At 40.1% G+C, this 17,183-nt stretch overlaps 1 long non-coding RNA gene across 1 annotated transcript; it reads right to left on the reverse strand.

Annotated features, from left to right (window-relative positions):
- Positions 1-1,959: 1,959 nt before the first annotated feature.
- Positions 1,960-14,741, reverse strand: LOC308178412. The gene is made up of 3 exons (XR_013939748.1): positions 14,513-14,741; positions 4,218-4,324; positions 1,960-3,562 (listed from the first exon to the last, which is right to left on the reverse strand). It is a non-coding gene; the product is annotated as an uncharacterized lncRNA (long non-coding RNA).
- Positions 14,742-17,183: the final 2,442 nt, after the last annotated feature.

Below are 17,183 nucleotides of genomic sequence, written 5' to 3' on the forward strand. Positions count from 1 at the left end.
CTCTGGGAATTTAATCCCTGCCACAAGCCTGGCAGGAGAAAAGCTCCCCCTTTTCCGTCTCCCCTTGCAGGTGGAAAGCCTACTGACAATGTACTTGTAGCAAAGTGAAACCATGTGAAAGTGGACAGCAGGTGTAAATAAATTTTAAGAAGTCGCTTTACTGAAGGAAGTCTAAAACAGACAGTGCCCCCCCCACCATCTTAAAAATTGGAGTTAGCTTCCCAAAGAGTAAAAATTGATGTCATCCCCACACAGAACTCAGAATTTGTTCCTAGGAAGCTAAACATTAGTAAATGTAAAAGGAAAAGCTCAAACTTGTGAGAACATGCTGACATTACATACTCCTTGCTTTGTTTCAGGATGCTTCACACTATTCCAGTCTTTTTGGGAGAGTGGAGGCCTTTGTTGATCCCTGTACTCTAGGTATAAATCATAGGAATTCCATAGACATTACCTAAGAAACTCTGACTGCTGTAAAACTTCACTTGAGAATGCTACAGGATCAGTTACCCCATAGAAAGGTATGCAAAATCCCATTTAGCTGGAAACAGCATTTCATCCTGTAACAACGAGGTTAGCAGACTGAGAACTGAGGTCTGTTTGCCATGGAGGTAGCCTCGAAAAAAGTCTACTTTTCCCTCTCTTTATCTCATTGTAATTGTTCCTAAAATAATTAAACAAAACCAAAGTCACAGAGAGGCAGTGAGAATTACTAGGATTTGTAGTGAGTTTTGAAACATACGAAAAGAAAAGCACTATTCTGGTCCTGACTACCAACATCCACCATGAGAAAACCACCACATATTACTATTACACAGAGCCATAGATTGCTAAAGACAACAACTGGTGTAAGAGATGGGATGAATGTTAACTACCTGAACTAGCAAGAGAAACACTTTTTTCACTGACATAGCCTACAGCATGTTTGGAGGCAGTAGTTTGTTTTCTCCAGAGCAATGGTGACATTTAAGATCATCTTCTATGCTATAAATGGAATACTGTGATCTGCTGAACATTTGCTACCTGGAAGACCATTTCCTGTTGCTTGAGTCATTAACTTTCTTGGATGACATTGCCACATCTGTAATGAAAAGATGTTATGTGCTGCTAATTTATGAGGCTACTCTAGTGCTGATATTTTAAACTACTCGGGTGTGAATAGCAAAGGCTGGCTGGTATTTGAAATCTCTTTGGCAATATTAGCTCACTGTGGATGGTATTTAAAATCACTCTGGCACTCTAGGGCATCAGAGGCCCCAGAACAGTCGTGGCCACTGCAGGAGCTGAGATAATATTTCCCAAGGCTAATACTTTATTTCCACTGATAGGAAAGGAGTGCATGGAAAGAAGAATTTAACAGGCCTGATGGTTCTAAGATTAGTGCTTTGAAGAAAATGTGTACAATGATGTTCCTGTAGCAAATGAAACCACAGACTTTGGATTTTTCTTCTAACAATAGATGGGGAGGAAGCAAAACTCACATCTGTAAGAAAGGCAGAACAGGACAGCAAAAGGCGGTTCTCACTTTACAAAGTAGAAAATGCAACCATTTTCTGTAGGTCCTATTGTAAGCCTTTAGGGGTCCATTATTGCCACCTAGTGTGAGTTTGAATATAATATAAGCCACAAAATTGTACCCACTCAGTGTTCTTTGAGCCCAATAAACTCCACTCAGAGTAGGTCAGCTCCTTTGGAAACATCTGCAGGCTGCAGTTTCTGTCTGCTATGTCATGTTGCTATATCATTTGGGTATCCAAATTATTGCATACTTCTAATATCACCACTTACCTTCTTGATGCTGATTGTTCTATGTATTGGGATGACTTGGAAAAAAAATCAATCCCTATCCATATTTTAACAGAAGATTCAGTGTCCAGTAGAAACACGTGCTCATGCAAATTCTACTGTGCTGATTTTAGAACTACAGCTAATACATTTTAAAAATCTAAACATGATGTGTGTGAGGCTGTCAAAACACTCAAGGACAGCTTTGTTTCAAGGAAACGTCTGTAGCTGCATGTCATCCATGTATGCTGGCAACCAATAAACATGAGAACAGGAAATCAAAAAGTCTCTTGGGTAACACCAGTGCTCACCCCTTTGGCTGGGAGGAAGAACAGTCCTCTCCTAACTAATCCCAATTCCCTTCTTTCAAAATACTGAATGTAAATGAGTTTGGCTGCAGATAATGATCTTTCCATTATTAGTAACACCCTGAATAGATTCAGACCCTAGTTGGGAATTTAACTCCTGTGGACTTGGCTTGGCACGATCTATTCTTAATAGAACCTGCTCAGCACAGAGTGCAAAATGACTTCAGAGTCCTCTCCAGGGGCACTGACAGGCCCGCATGCTTCATCACAGTCTATTACACACTCAAATTCACTGAGTTGAAAATCTGTGGGCAATATATATTACTTCAAAACATCCATGAAGCTCCTCGATCTGCCTGGAATTATTACCTGGTAATCCTGAATGTATTTGCTGACAGAAAATAAGGACTCAGTATGAAATCCTTTTCTTCTGCGTTGTTTCTACAGCTGCCCAGGGATTCCCAAGGTAGAGGCTGAACCAGAAGTTTTCAGTTTCATGACACACAATTTTACAGTGTAAATTAACTGACCAGACTGAATTGCACTGGAAATGGCAACAGGGAGCCTCCTTAGACAGACCAGAGCAAGATACCTAGCTAGGGGTAGATCCTTTAAAGCTTCACCAAAATGGCTAAGATTTGTCAGTTAAGGCTACCAGCACGGAATAAACCACAGGTCCTTCAGTCCGACCCAAATATTTCTGGTTTGTGTATCCTCTAAGCACTGGGAGACACAATACCTTGATACAGTGGGATCAGTGGAGATCAGACCTTGATCAGTGGAGAGAAAAGGCATTGCCACTTGGGATGCAGGCTCCCTGGAGCTGTCCATCTTTCCACATTGGCCATCTCAGCAAAAAGTCTCCTTCACGTTCAGGAAACTGCTGAAGTTACATGGCATAAATATGGGCCTAAGTTTTCCAAACTGGCCTCCCACAGGAAGATAATGTTTAAGAGGACGAATAGTTTTGAGTAGGACTTGTAGCATTTTTTCATCCAAGTTTTTTCAGTGTGAGTCATATCCTCACAGGAATTGAAATTTGTTTTAAATACAGATTTTCATGAAGGCATATTTTAAATGAAAATCATTTCAATATGGTTTAAATATTTTTCAGAATGTTTCTATTTTTTTATGAAACATGTGAAAAGTTATTGTACTTAATATCCATTTAATATTCTAGAAATTTTAAAATAGAAAGTGCAACATCATACTTAAATCATCCATAATTCCTTTTCCTCACAAAATTTCCTTTGGGGGAAAAGAAACAACAGCACCTGTGCTCATCCTGCCCTTGGAATATAAAGCTATAAAACTGTGGAATTTCCTAAAAGTCAGACAAGGAAAAGCTGGCAACATCTTCCCTGTTATTTGTGCTTTTGAAAACATATAGTTCATGCAGTTCAATAGATTTCCATCAATTTGATCAGATGACATTGTCGTCTAATGAATCCCGGTACAAATTCTTGTGCCTGCAACAAAGAATTAGCTGAATATTGAGGCTTCCTTTAGTTAATTGTATTATAAAGACAACCCATTTTTTAATAATGTTCCTTTGGGGTAATAAATCTACAGTGACCTTAACCATGATTTTTTCTGTCAGTTGAAAAACATAATCTTCATTCATGGTTAGCCAGGTGATTTAGTGTGTTCTTCAACTGCCCGGCAACAGATTATTTCATTTATGTCTTCCATTTATTCTTCCAACATTGCTGATCCAGATAATAAAGAATAAGGTTCACAGCTATTATCTCTGGTTAATCCGTCATAATTGTCTACATCTTAAATTAGGGATATTATGCTGAATTGCATTTAATACAGTAGAGCTTTGCTGTGTGCATCAGACAATCCCCCCCACCCTCACCCCCCAAAAAATGACCTTGACCGACAGAAAAGCCATTCTAGATTCCAAATCACCAAAAATATCTCATATAAAAGTACTATGCAGATGCAGAAAATGGTCCTTGTCCTTCTGCATTACTGTTGGTTTCCAAAATACATTGACAACAATAATTTTAAATGGATACACTCCCTTGCAATAGGAAGAATGCTATAAGTAACAGAAGTTGCCACCAGCGGGAGTTTGCACACAGACACTGGCATTGTGTTTTGTCCTTCATTACTCACCTAAATTATGTTCTGCTCCCCTTTACCAATGTTCATTGCTGAAATATGTTTTGTTCCAAAGGATGTTCCAAAGGCCTCATTTCCAAAGTAGATTGAAGAAACGGAACCTTAAAAAAAAAAAAAAAAAAAAAAAAAAAGAAGGCAACCAGATTAGTAGGATTAGTTCAAGACTAAATAGATCCAAATAGCTCCAGGGCTTTTGCTCCTGCAGTTACACAACAGCCACAGATGACGTCAAAACACTGAACAGCAATCTTACAGCATCACAGCGTGGCTGAGGCCAGAGCCCCCCTGGACCTATCTGCTCCCCCTGCCCCAGCAGGGCCACCCCGAGCAGGGGGCCCAGGCCCGTGTCCAGGTGGCTTTGGGAGATCTCCAAGGAGGAGACTCCACAGCCTCTGTGGGCAACCTGGGCCAGGGCTCCGGCACCCGCACAGCACAGAAGTGCCTCCTGGTGCTCAGAGGGAGCCTCCTGTGCTCCGGTTTGTGCCCACTGCCTCTGGGCCTGGCCCTGGGCACCGCTGAGCAGAGCCTGGCTCCCCCCTGAGCCTTCTCTTCTGGCTGAACGGCCCCAGCTCTCTCAGCCTTTCCTCATCAGATAGATGCTCCCATCCCTTAATCATCTCAGGGGTCCTTGGCTGGACTCTCTCCAGTAGCTCTGTATCTTTCAATGCTGAAATCATTCCTTTTTTTTTTTTTTTCCCCTGACTATTACAGAACACAAGTAGAATAGGCAATGATCGTATCAAGAGCACAACAAAAAAGTTAGAAAATAGGAGAAGAAGAGATGCCCACCAACTTGAAGCAATGATGTCAGGAAAGACCGTAATTTCTTGTTCTACCTCAACAAGAAACTTAACAGCACACAGAACATTTTGCTTTAAAAATGTCCTCCAGTGCCTGCATGGAGTATCTATCGGAAGGTGACACTTTCCTTCTCTTGTGATTGGTTGTGTGCCCTGGGAAATGTAAAAATATCACCAAGGTATGCATAAGAGAGAAGTTAATTAGTTTAACTTCCCGATGGGAATATATTAACAGTGTAATAAGATGCTCAAAGACTATCTTTATGATTGTCCCTGCCAAAATAGTTGCTGGAAAGCTTTTATTTTTTAATGCAAGAAGTTTTATCCTCCATATGGAGATCCAGATGCTGACTATGATCTTTGTGTGGCAGAGGTCAGTGCAAACATTCAGCCTCTACATCTCAGCGAGATGACTTCTGAGACTGTTGCTGGAAGACTCCTGTGTCAGGATCAATACCTATAAACAACTTTATACTAAATTCCTCCATGAAGCTAAAGGGAACCTTTCCCTGTATTAATACACCATGATTTGATGAAGAAAATTTTTTTTTTTTAACTGCCACTCAATGCTTTTTTTTTTTTTAAACTCTTGTGTGGACGAGTTCAAATGTAATTTGTCCTGCACAGTCATTGCCCAAAGTGGACAACATAATTAATCATCTATCTTTATGTACTTGTGACTTAAAATGACTTTTAGCTAAATACTCTTACCCTAGCTCTCCCCTTGATTAATCCTGAACCATGTAAGCATAAATTTTATTACCAGGTCTCTCCTGTCAGCCGGAATGTCACACTGGAATTTACTGAAAAAAAATCATGGTATGTTGATTTCCCCACTGTTCTATAAAATGTCATTTATTTTCCTTTTGAAATATATTTTGAAATAGGTTTTTGGATAGCTGGGATGGCCAGTGTGATATTTCCTTCTGAACAGCTTTCTAAAATTATACATAAAACATTTGCCCTGGTTAAAAACTGAATATGAGTGATGTAGAATTACATTCCCCTATAATAAAACCTTAAATCAACTTTCAGTTTCTTTATAACTGCCCAGACCAAGAAAAATCTTCTTGAAAAGCCCCACTACCCTTCGGATCATCATTTAAGAGGACACTGTCTCCTAGGCTATATATACTTTTATCTGTAACTGATGGAAATCTGTGGGTAGGACACAGTCTAGTTTCTATTTCCCCACTTTTTAAAGAAAGCCAAACCACTCTACTTAGCTGACTCTTTCTCTCCAAGAAATGCATTACATAAACACTAAGGAAATTAAGCCTTTGAGCAGTACACACAGCAGTGTGTCGATTTATGTCATTCCAGGTTTACAAATGAAACGGACAGCAAAGTCTTCTTTTTTAAATACAAAGGCATAGTGGCAAATCTCCAAGGATTTCAGGAGATCAAGCAGCCCTTTTCAATGCCAGAGTTTTTCAGATTTCCGTAACATTGTCTTGGCTGATTCAGTCTCTTCATTAGTAATTGCTTGCATTAAATAATCACAAAAACATTGGAAGATATCAAGACAAATGTCTGTCTAAATAAAAATTTCAAAATTAAAAATAAAATGAAATAAAAAGCCAGCTGTCTGTGCACATCCCCAAGCTCCCATATTATTTTGCTGATTCATTTATTAGGTTATTCATTAAACAAACATCTTTTTAAAGGCCTTTCTGGTGCAAAATAAATTGACTTGACACATAAATTGTTCCCATTTTGCAGCTTTTCTAAAAGACTAAATCTTGTTGCCAAAATAGCAAGCATTAAAAATGACAAAAGAAAAGGAAACAATAAAAATAACTGAGTGAGGAAGAGAGACTTGCTGCTTTCCAACACCCACTGATCACAGCAGACTTGCCCAGAATCCAGGATCTTCAAACAGACTCATATCTCATGTTGGGAAATGTTGTGGTTTTTTTTTTTCCCTGAGTGAGTAGGTCCATAGGTCCATTTCAATGACCACCACATTTATTTATTATGAGTAGTTTATACAAACTTAACACTTTTTTTTATTATTATGATCTTAATAATCAGCAACAACGCGGTCAGAAGCTCCTTTGACAATCTTTCCCTTAACTGTTTCACAACAAAACAAAGCTGTAATATGAATTTCCGGTCATCTGGTCACAGTTTGGCTGTACTAGAAAATCAGACCTGGTGCCACAACTGAAGGGAAAACCCTTAACAGCAGTCTGAGTTTTCTATTCTGCTGTAACACCATCTATACAGCTGCTTGTGCTAAGAAAGTTGTTAGAATAATGGTACAGACATCGTGGTGCAGCTCATTTTCCTGTTGATCCATGAATGGGTACATGGATACGTTCTATTAAGCCCTCTGTGTTTGCACTTACCACTTTCATAGCACTGTTACAGCTTAAAAACTGGATAACCATCTTCTTGCACAAAACCTGCTTGATTTGGAATAATTAGTGTACTTCTAAATGTTATTTATTTTGAATGGAAGAGCTAACAGTTCTTTAAAATCTTCAAGAACTTTTAAGTATTTACCAATTATCTGATACATTTCAATTACTTTAACTTGCCAGAAGTACAATCCTATTATTCCCAAGCTGCTGTCTGGTTCTCATGGCTTGGTAAACTGTCACACTGCACATTATACATCTCCTATCACTGTTGTTCCAACGACTTTTATATGTACTCTGCTTCTTCCCAAGCACTATTTTATTCTGAGACACTGATATTATCAGTGTCTTTTCAAATCAATTCATGTCCTGCTCCACTCAATAAACATATTAATCCGTAAGAGTCCTTTATCCTTCCTTATTGGTGATTAACCAATTACACATTATTGATGATTTTTCATTCTGTAAAAATTTAAACGACAAACAAGAGTTGTTGTGACAGCCAACTTAACCATCTAGCACCATCTTGAGGTTAAACTGATCTTGACATTTTAAAATAAATGGACATTGCTTGATCATTAACTCACCAGAAGTTCTAGAGTTCTGTGGATACATATTCTTTAATGAAAAAATAATAATTAATGAGTTAAGACAAACATCCTGCAGATTTTTTTTCTCTGCTACCCTATATTGACTTTAAGACATTTCTGTTAGTTCTGCTAGTAATTAAGTTTAAATTTGCATTCCAAAGGAGAAGTTGGATACTACATGATTTTGTTTTGAAGCCCTGCTAGACAGTGTACTCAGGAGTGAGTTAATCGAATTCTAAGGTTACGACTGCACAGACAAGTTCACCCATAAGTATTTTCCTTGGGCTTCATTCTGTAGTTTACTTATGTGCAAAAACCATATGTTTACAAAGCATGCCTTATTCTAAATGATACTGGGCCACCTAGATACAAACACCTAGTAAAATCAATTTCTTTCCAACTGAAAATATCTGGGTGGGACTAGGTAAGATATTTTGAAGTTTTGAAACATAATAAAAATATCAGATAAAGCTATTGAGTTACAAGCTTTTTCACTGCTCACCTCATGTTTGAAGCCAATCATGACACCGGAACAGATTTGGGATGAGGAGCATGGCACAATTATGACTTGGAATGGAAAGGGGATGAAGGCTGAATTTCTTCAAGGAAGCCAGGCAACAGCAAGGAAACCATGCTGAGTTTCTCTAAATAGATGCAGGTGTAACAAACTTGCCAACTTGGAAACTTCCCAAAAATATGTATATGTAACTGTTCATTCGCTGAGGTGATATGCTCCGGGGCAGACACAGCTATTAAATATAATAGTAAAAATATTTTTTGTTGTTTTTTACCACAGTGGCCAGGTTGAGCTCATGCTGGGCTTTATAGCCTTCCTGATTTTCTCTCTGCATATGCTGGCAACTTCCTTGTACTCTCCCTGAGCTGCCTGCCCCTTCTTCCACCGGACATAAACTTTTTCGTCCGGACTCTCACCAAAAGTTCCCTGTTCAGCCATGCCGGTCTTCCTCCCTGCCGACTCATCTCGCTGCACACGGGGACACCCTGCTCCTGTGCCTTGAAAGCTTCCTTCTTGAGGAGCATCCAGCCTTCCTCCACCCCTCTGCCCTTCAGGACTGCATCCCAAGGGACTCTCCCTGAACAGTTCCTGAACATTTCAACGTCTGCCCTCCAGAAGTCCAAGGTAGCAGTTTTACTGCCCCCTCCCACCCCCCTCCTGACTTCACCAAGAATAGAGAACTCTGCCATTTTGTGGTCTCTCTGCCCAAGATAGCTTCTTCTAATCTACTTCCCAGTTACCCATCGTCCCAGGACAGTGCCCCCCCAACACAGTAACACAGCTTTATCTGACGCTCTTTTAAACTTAGATGAAACAGCAAGATGAATTGAATGGCACTGAGCATTCCCCTGTTGATAGGTTTTGTCAAAATACCTGCAGCAGCTCTTCAAACTTTCAAGTGACAGTATTGTGGGAAATTCCATACATGAAAGCCTCTTCCCAAGGCAGCTGTTCAAAACATCATGTAAATAACAAGCAAGGGTATAAACAGAGTGACACATTCAGAGTCTGTAACTGCCTGTCCTGTTAATTCACACTGCACTCAGAATACGTAAAACAGGAATGTGGGACAGCAGCAGACAGTAGCAGGTCTAAAGCCCCAGACTGAAAAGTGGATCTGGATCTCCCCTTACTCCATCCTGCAACTTATAGCTTGAAAGATAATACTGTCTAGAAACTAGATCTATTTCTGGTTCTGCCCCAATCTCCTTTTAACTCCTACACACCTCCTGGCTCCCTCCCTACCTCTTCTGTCACATCAATAAAGGCTGTATATTTTCCAGAGCAGCAGCTGTGATCAGGTACTACACTGGAGAATGGGACCTGATCTCCTGAATCACATAGGTACTTTGACTAGCTTGTCATGAACTCCCAAATCTTCAGACTGAAGGAATCCTCATGTTTTCGAAAGTCTGTGCCTCTTCATCCCATCAATGTTTTGTAACTTACGGATGAAGGAGCTAGGAAGAGCACAAGCGCACACAAAAACTAGCTCAAATTAGTGTTACTGGGATAAGCTTGACATTTGTTACCTATAGACATTTCTTGGTTATGGCCATGCCAATCTAATTCTTTCGTAATTGCTCAACTTAGACACTGAAAATTAAAATTAGTTTTCCTGCTCCAATTGCTCTTGTTCCTTCATTGCACTTGACACCCAAAACACCAGCCTGGCTGAGTGTTTTAATTCCAAACAACTCCTAATTAGTGCTCTATTCTGTTATATAAACAACCACACTGAAAACAACAAAAAGTTGCGTGCAACAACAGAAGCTTGGAGCTCCCCAGACAGTAGAGTAAAATGCTCTGTAGCCTTTATTGAGATAATTGATTTGATGCCTATTACGTTTGCTAAAAGGCAAATGCACTCTTTCACATTGCAGTTTGTCTCCAAGCAGGTTACTTCATTTTGCTGAAAGCTTTAGACCACACATATTTAGCAAAACAAGACAATGTGTAGGTCAGATCAAGTGCAGGAAGCAAAAGGGCAGCTACAAGAGTTAGTTACACTGCAACGTGTCTGCTTTAAGGACCAGTGGAGCAGTAACTGAGCTCTTACTGAGAACTAATTTCTTGTTCGAGCTGATGATTGGTGGTACTGAGTCATGGACACCCATATTGTGGCAGGACAGGTTGCAGAAGGCCAAGAGTATATCCCAGTGTGCAGACACTACAGCAGGGAAATGTTACTCCAGGACTTTTTCCCTTCACTTTTTTTCCCTGATAGTCAGTGCTTGGCCACAACTGGAGCTGAGACACCAGGTGGAATGAACATCTGCTACAAGGGAGTATAGAAAAGTTACTGTCTTGATGCCTAGTTTCATTTGTTTTCTTTTTCTCTTTTTTTTTTTTTTTTTTGGGTGTGTGTGGGGGTAATTGTCTTTCTTTTTTATTGAATTATGTATGCTTTCAGAAGCAGGGGAGAGTGGAACATGCTTTATTTACTGTAACTACCACAGCAAATCTCACCCTTACCAGAAATACCAGGGAGGTTTCTATCATCTGCTTCCTGTATATGGTACACCATTCAGTTCCCTGAAAGTTACAGCCCATCAGTCTAATTTAAATATGCAGGCTTTACAGAAGAATATTTGAGTAAAGTGCAACATACATGTGATACACAGAAGGTCAGATTAAATTAATTAGCTAATTCCTTTTCTCTGGTTTTAAGCTCTTTGGTTCCTCACCCAGATCAAAGGAGTTCTAACGACTACTTCTCCATAAGCATTCAGAGATTTTTATGGTACCATAAAGACAGAAATGTACCAGATGTCGCCTGTTGAATAAATTGGCTGCAGTTGTGCATGCAAAAAGAAAAACAGCAGAAATAGATCTGAGTCCTTTGTCATCACATATCTCAAGAAACATCTCCACTATACTGAGATCCACTCAAACACAGGTTACCCTTCTCAAACCGCTCCTTTAATTAGTGCATGAGAACACCATTCAATTGGAGAGCCCACCCCACTTACAAAACCTAAGGATCCACATGCACCACTCCACCAACTACCAATGCATAGCCACATCTACTGATGACTGCTTCTAATTAATGCATATTAATAACAGTATCATAACATTTAGCCACAGTGATTCAAGACAGCATCCCTATTCAGATGTTGCATATTTAGTTGTTAAAGTTAGGCATGTATTTCCGTGTTGGTTTTTTTTTTGGAATTGTGTCCTAAATACTGCTGCAAAAATGAGTATCATAGATCTGACCTGGAACCCACCAAAAGTTTTCAGGTTCTTCTTGTGACTTTCAGCAGGCAGCAGCTCAGACCTTATTGTCATTTGGAGTAGCAGATGAAAGCACAGTGTTTGATATGGATCAGTATAAATTAACATTATTTGTGGGATTACAGGGAGCCCAGACTTCAGTTTTATGCCATCAGCATCAAATGTCCTGCCCCAGCACCATTCTGGGACTGCAGTCCAGAGCAACAGGGGGCAACAACAGACCTTTGACAGAAGTATTTCTGAAAGGCCTCTTCTCCTAATATCCCCTGTAAATGACTGTGTTCAGCCCTGCCTACTTGATATCTAATTGAATATTTGCAGCTAATGAGTATTTTTCTTGCTGACATTACACTTTTCCACCTCTGACTGTAACCTTCATAAGCTTCATCTGAAGCCTCTGAGGTGAAGAGCATGCAAGCTGAGGATCAGATGAGTGTTCCCCTGAAGGAAGCTCTCATTATCATGGTGCCAAGAACAGCAAGCTAATCACATAGCCATTAATATCACTGAAAGCCCCCTGCCAATTAATTCCATGGGAAGAGATGTATCTTGTGTGCTAACAAAATGTATCAGGCAAAAATATCACGCTCTGTCGAGAGAAGGCATGAAACGATGCTTTTCAACTGCCAAATGTTTTCAAAGCTCAACTTGAAACAAGTGACAGAGCACTAGTTATTGTACAACAGACTGCATGGTTGCCATGAAAACCAAAAGTTTTGGGAATCTTAGCTATCATTAGGATCCTCACTGGCACACTGAATCTCAATAGTTGCAGCGTACAAAACAGGAACCCCAGTGGCACCATCTACACAGTAATTTGAATGTAGCTGTGTAGGAGGCTAATATTTCAAGCAGAGTCTGTGTATATGTTCAGGGTAAATCTACGAGCCTAATAAGCTGTAAAAATGTGTATCATCTGTCCTTCATGGGTAAGACTAATATCCTCTGATGATCATTTATAAAATGGGTTATGAATTCTAAAATTTAAAAATGTTGTGAAAAGCAATAAAACAACAAAATAATTCTGAACAAGAATACAAAAATAATGTGTGATAATATCTCCCTTACTGCAGCCAGATTTTATTTTTAAGTTGCCTTTTAAAAACGTCTATTGCAAAGAATAAAAACAGTTGGGATGTGATAATACCAAACAGCACTAACTGAGAAAAAAAAAGTCCAAGTTTAAAACAAAACAACAACAACGAAGTGAAAAAAATAGGGGCTACCCTAGTAGCAGTGCTGTTCAGACAGTTCCTCAAAAAGGCCTCAGATATCCTTCTGGCAACCCTGAAATCCAACCCCATTCTTTAACAGCCTGTGGAGTACGACACCAACTGTGCTCCCATATGTAAACCATGGCATCAGGCTTTGCTGTGGAGAGAAGTCAATGAGATATACATGTTCCTGAGCTTCAAATATTTCTACTGTGCTGGAAGATGGCACCATTTCTTGGCTATAAAGGGTCATGATTTTTGAGGGGATATGAATTCATATTGTATCCATAAATAACCTACATTTATTATCTGTACTGGTTTTGTTTCAGCAAGAGAGAGCTCTCAAAGCTTGAATTTCCTAATTCTAAAGGCACCATAAATAAATTAAAAAACATAGTCTGTGGAGGCTGAGGTTACTGACCAAGTTGAGTACCTGAACAATTTCATTTCCAACAAAAATGTTACCCTAAAAGGATCAGGACATATCTAACAGTCTTTGCCAGCCTGTGAAATCCAAACACCATATTGCAGCTTTTAGGTTATGCACTTCACTGCAGCTTGCTACTGAAAATCTTGCATATCTTCTGTCTGACATTTATTAGATATAAACTGCTGTTTCTCATTGTCGTAAAATACAAAAGGCATGATGGAAATATATATAATATGAGAAAGGCGTTGCTTTACAGAACAACCACAGAGAGAGATTCTGCATCCATTTCATAAGCAGAAACTAGAGATTTCCAAAACACGTTACTTGCATTTGCAAAAACTGTATCAAAAATAGAATTACCTTTCTCTGATTCGTTGAAAAATAGTAAGAAAATGATCTTGAACGCTCAGTATGATAACAGATAAGTCATGAGATAGAGTACAAATGGCTTTTTTACAGACCATAAAAACAGAAAAAGAAAAGGAAGCCTATATTCTTAATTTATAGTTTATACGCAGAGAAAAATGCATTAACATGCAGGGCTACAATATGAAAGGTGTATCTGAAAAGACTGGTGCTATTCTGGAAGATAATTTCCTAGATGAAAAGGGTTGCATCAATGTGCTAGGAAATCTATATTAAATATTACCTTGAGAGATAAAGACTAATTCCTCTTTCAGCTTAAAAGTTGTAATAGTTAAAACCAATCATCCTGTTGCATTTTTATGTGCAAGGAAAATAAAGTCTATAATACCATGCTTTTAAAGAAACAATTCCAGAAAGCTAAAAATATGATTGCTGGAGTGAATTTAACAGAAAAGTATGAGTAAGAACAGGTTACAGCGCTATTATTTCTCCAAGTGCTACAAAACAATAATCAAGGAAAGCTACTAATTTTAAAAGATTCACTGTACAGATGAAAGAATCTGCACAGTAATAAGAAAAGAATATTTAATAAATTACAAAAATACAGTAGCACATATAAATCACGCGGTAGAGACTGTAGAAAATTGAGAGAAGGCCAGAAGAGGAAAATCACTAGCCAGCACAATTAAGCCCAATAGGAGCTTTTCAAAAATACATGAAGCAACATAAACTATACTAAGATTCTTATTTAAATATTTTGAATGGTAGTCACCTCTAAAAGAGCTTGATGTTTGTCCAGACTTGTCCCTATTTATCTAAGGAACCAAATTCAGTGGTTTAGTTCTCAGAAACGCTGCATTTAGAGAGCAGGTGGGTACTTCTGAAAATAAGGCCATTAACTCTGCTTTTCAAGGACAGCTTGTGCAGTATTCCAAAATATTTCTATGCCTAGAAGAGTTACATTCCTATCTTCATCCTTATCCTCCTACGTATCTTTAAAATGTGCCCCATACAAACCAAGTTCAGCTGCTTGCTTTTGAAAATCGTGATTCAGGTATGGTGATTTAACGAGGATGGGCAGCTAAGCACCACACAGCTGCTCTCTCACTTCCCCTCCTCAGAAGGAAAGGGGAGAAGAACAGCTCCTCGTCTGAGACAGCAACAGGGAGATCGCTCACCAGTTACCATCACAGGCAAAAGAAACTCTGCATAAAGGATATTAATTTAAATTGTTGCCTACTGACAACAGACAAGGGCAGTAAGAACTAAAGGCAATCTAAAAACACCTTATTCCCCTCCCATCCAACATCTACCTTCCCTCCACCCCCCGAGTGCCACAGGGGAATGGGGGCTGCGGACAGCCCATGAAGCTTCATCTCCGCCGCTCCTTCACAGTCACTCTCTTCCCCTGCTCCACGTGGGGTCCCTCCCACGGGATGCCGTCCTTCCCGACCTGATCCTGCGGGGGCTGCGCACAGGCAGCAGCTCTTCAGGAACTGCTCCAACATGGCTCTGTACCACGGGGTCCATCCCCCAGGAGCAAACTGCTCCAGCACGGGTCCCCCACAGGCGGCAGCTCCCCCCAGACCCCCTGCTCCTGCGTGGGCTCCTCTCCATGGGCTGCAGCTCTGGCCTGGGGCCTGCTCCTGCGGGGGCTCTCCACGGGCCGCAGCCTCCTCCAGGCCACATCCACCTGCTCCACCGGGGGCTCCTCCACGGGCTGCAGCGTGGAGATCTGCTCCGTGTGGGACCCACGGGCTGCAGGGGGACAGCCTGCTCCACCAGGGGCCTCTCCACAGGCCCCAGGGGAATCTCTCCGCTCTGGTGCCTGGAGCACCTCCTGCCCTCTTCCTACACTACCCCGGGTGTCTGCAGGGCTGGTTCTCTCACCTTTCATCACCCTTCTCTCCCAGCTGCTGTAGCACAGAGGGTTTTTTCCACTTTCTTCACTCTGCACTTCCAGAAGCCCAGCCTGCATCTCTCCCAGCCCAGCTCTGGCCAGCAGCGGGTCACTTTGGAGCCAGCTGGAGCTGGCTCTGCTCTGACATGGGGCAGCTGCTGGGCTCCTCTCACAGGGGCCATCCCTGCAACTCCCCTGCTACCAAGCCCGTACCACGTAAAACCAATATATCATGGTTTCAAGACTTTGAGGAAAAAATGCAAAAGAAAAATTTTGTTGCCATTTTAGTATTATTTTGTTAACAACACATTATTGCTATTATTGATTCTGGATTTGTCTTTCTTCTGTGATATTACCCACTGCTAACAGAACTGGCTTCATCAGGCTAACTGATGTCTCTTGCTTTGGAGCAAGAGGGAATTTATTCTCTGGAATTAGGGGCTGTCAAGGACTTAGAGAGGAATTGTGAAAATAAAAGCAATCACTAAAAAGCATGTATTTATCAAGAAATGTAACTGTGCAGTCGCCTCAGTGGTGTTATTGTTTTCTCTCAGGTAAATTGTTTTATGACAGGCAGTGTTTTGTTTTTTTCCAATCCTGTAAGCAAACAGAAACTACAAACAAAATTGCCCCCCAGGAACAGAAATCCAAGAATAACAAATTTAAATTAGATGGGAGATGTGACAGCAATTCTCAATGCAGGTTAGGCAATTACATGATGAGAAACATAAAAAGCTTCAGAAAAGGCATTTCCCTTTCTTCTTATTTCCTGCTTTAGCTGGTTAGTGTTTGAGCCTTTGGATTACTAAACTCAATTGGTAGCAATTTAAGTACTATCAAATATTTTGAGGTGCAGAACATGAGGTGCATGCTCCCTCTACAAAGTACTCTGGAGGCTTGTAAGTGTATGTTACTATTATCAGTGTTTTTTTTCTAGTCACCTAATGCAGGAATGAGACAATACAGAAGCACAGACATGACATTAACTCCTTCTCAATTTATAATTGTCTATTGTCTTTTAACTTAGGTATTCAAACAACAATCCACAATGCTCTTTTCTCATTAAGTTCAGAAGGTAGAAAAAGTGTTCACATCTGGTAAAATATTTGTCTGCGAGTAAATTCTTTAGTAGGTGGGAAGATGACACAGAGCCATGTTGCTTCAACTATATGATTGAACTGCATGGCTTTGAGATTTTCTTCCCTGTGGGAAAGAAGGAATTATATCAAACCCATCAGATTTTTCAGCTTTCCTGGAGCTTTTAGACTAACTGAAGCCTAATCTCAGCTCTGGACTACATATACGTATTACCATTTATTTCCCCTGTGTAAAAAGCTTTGAACAATTCAAGTAAAAGCTACCTTTCATTGTCCTGTACTTTATCAGAAAGAAGTCAGAGTTTTGTAAATACATTTTCCTTCTATTATTTTGGAAATGCTCCCATTTTAGTCAATTAAAGAACATAAAAATCCCTTCAGATGAACAAAGTCAGGTGTGGGAGAGGTTTAAAAAGCAACAACCACATTACCATTCAGCTATTCAT

This window comes from Anser brachyrhynchus (assembly GCF_964034855.1).
Source record: "Anser brachyrhynchus genome assembly, chromosome: 15".
Taxonomy (NCBI): domain Eukaryota; kingdom Metazoa; phylum Chordata; class Aves; order Anseriformes; family Anatidae; genus Anser; species Anser brachyrhynchus.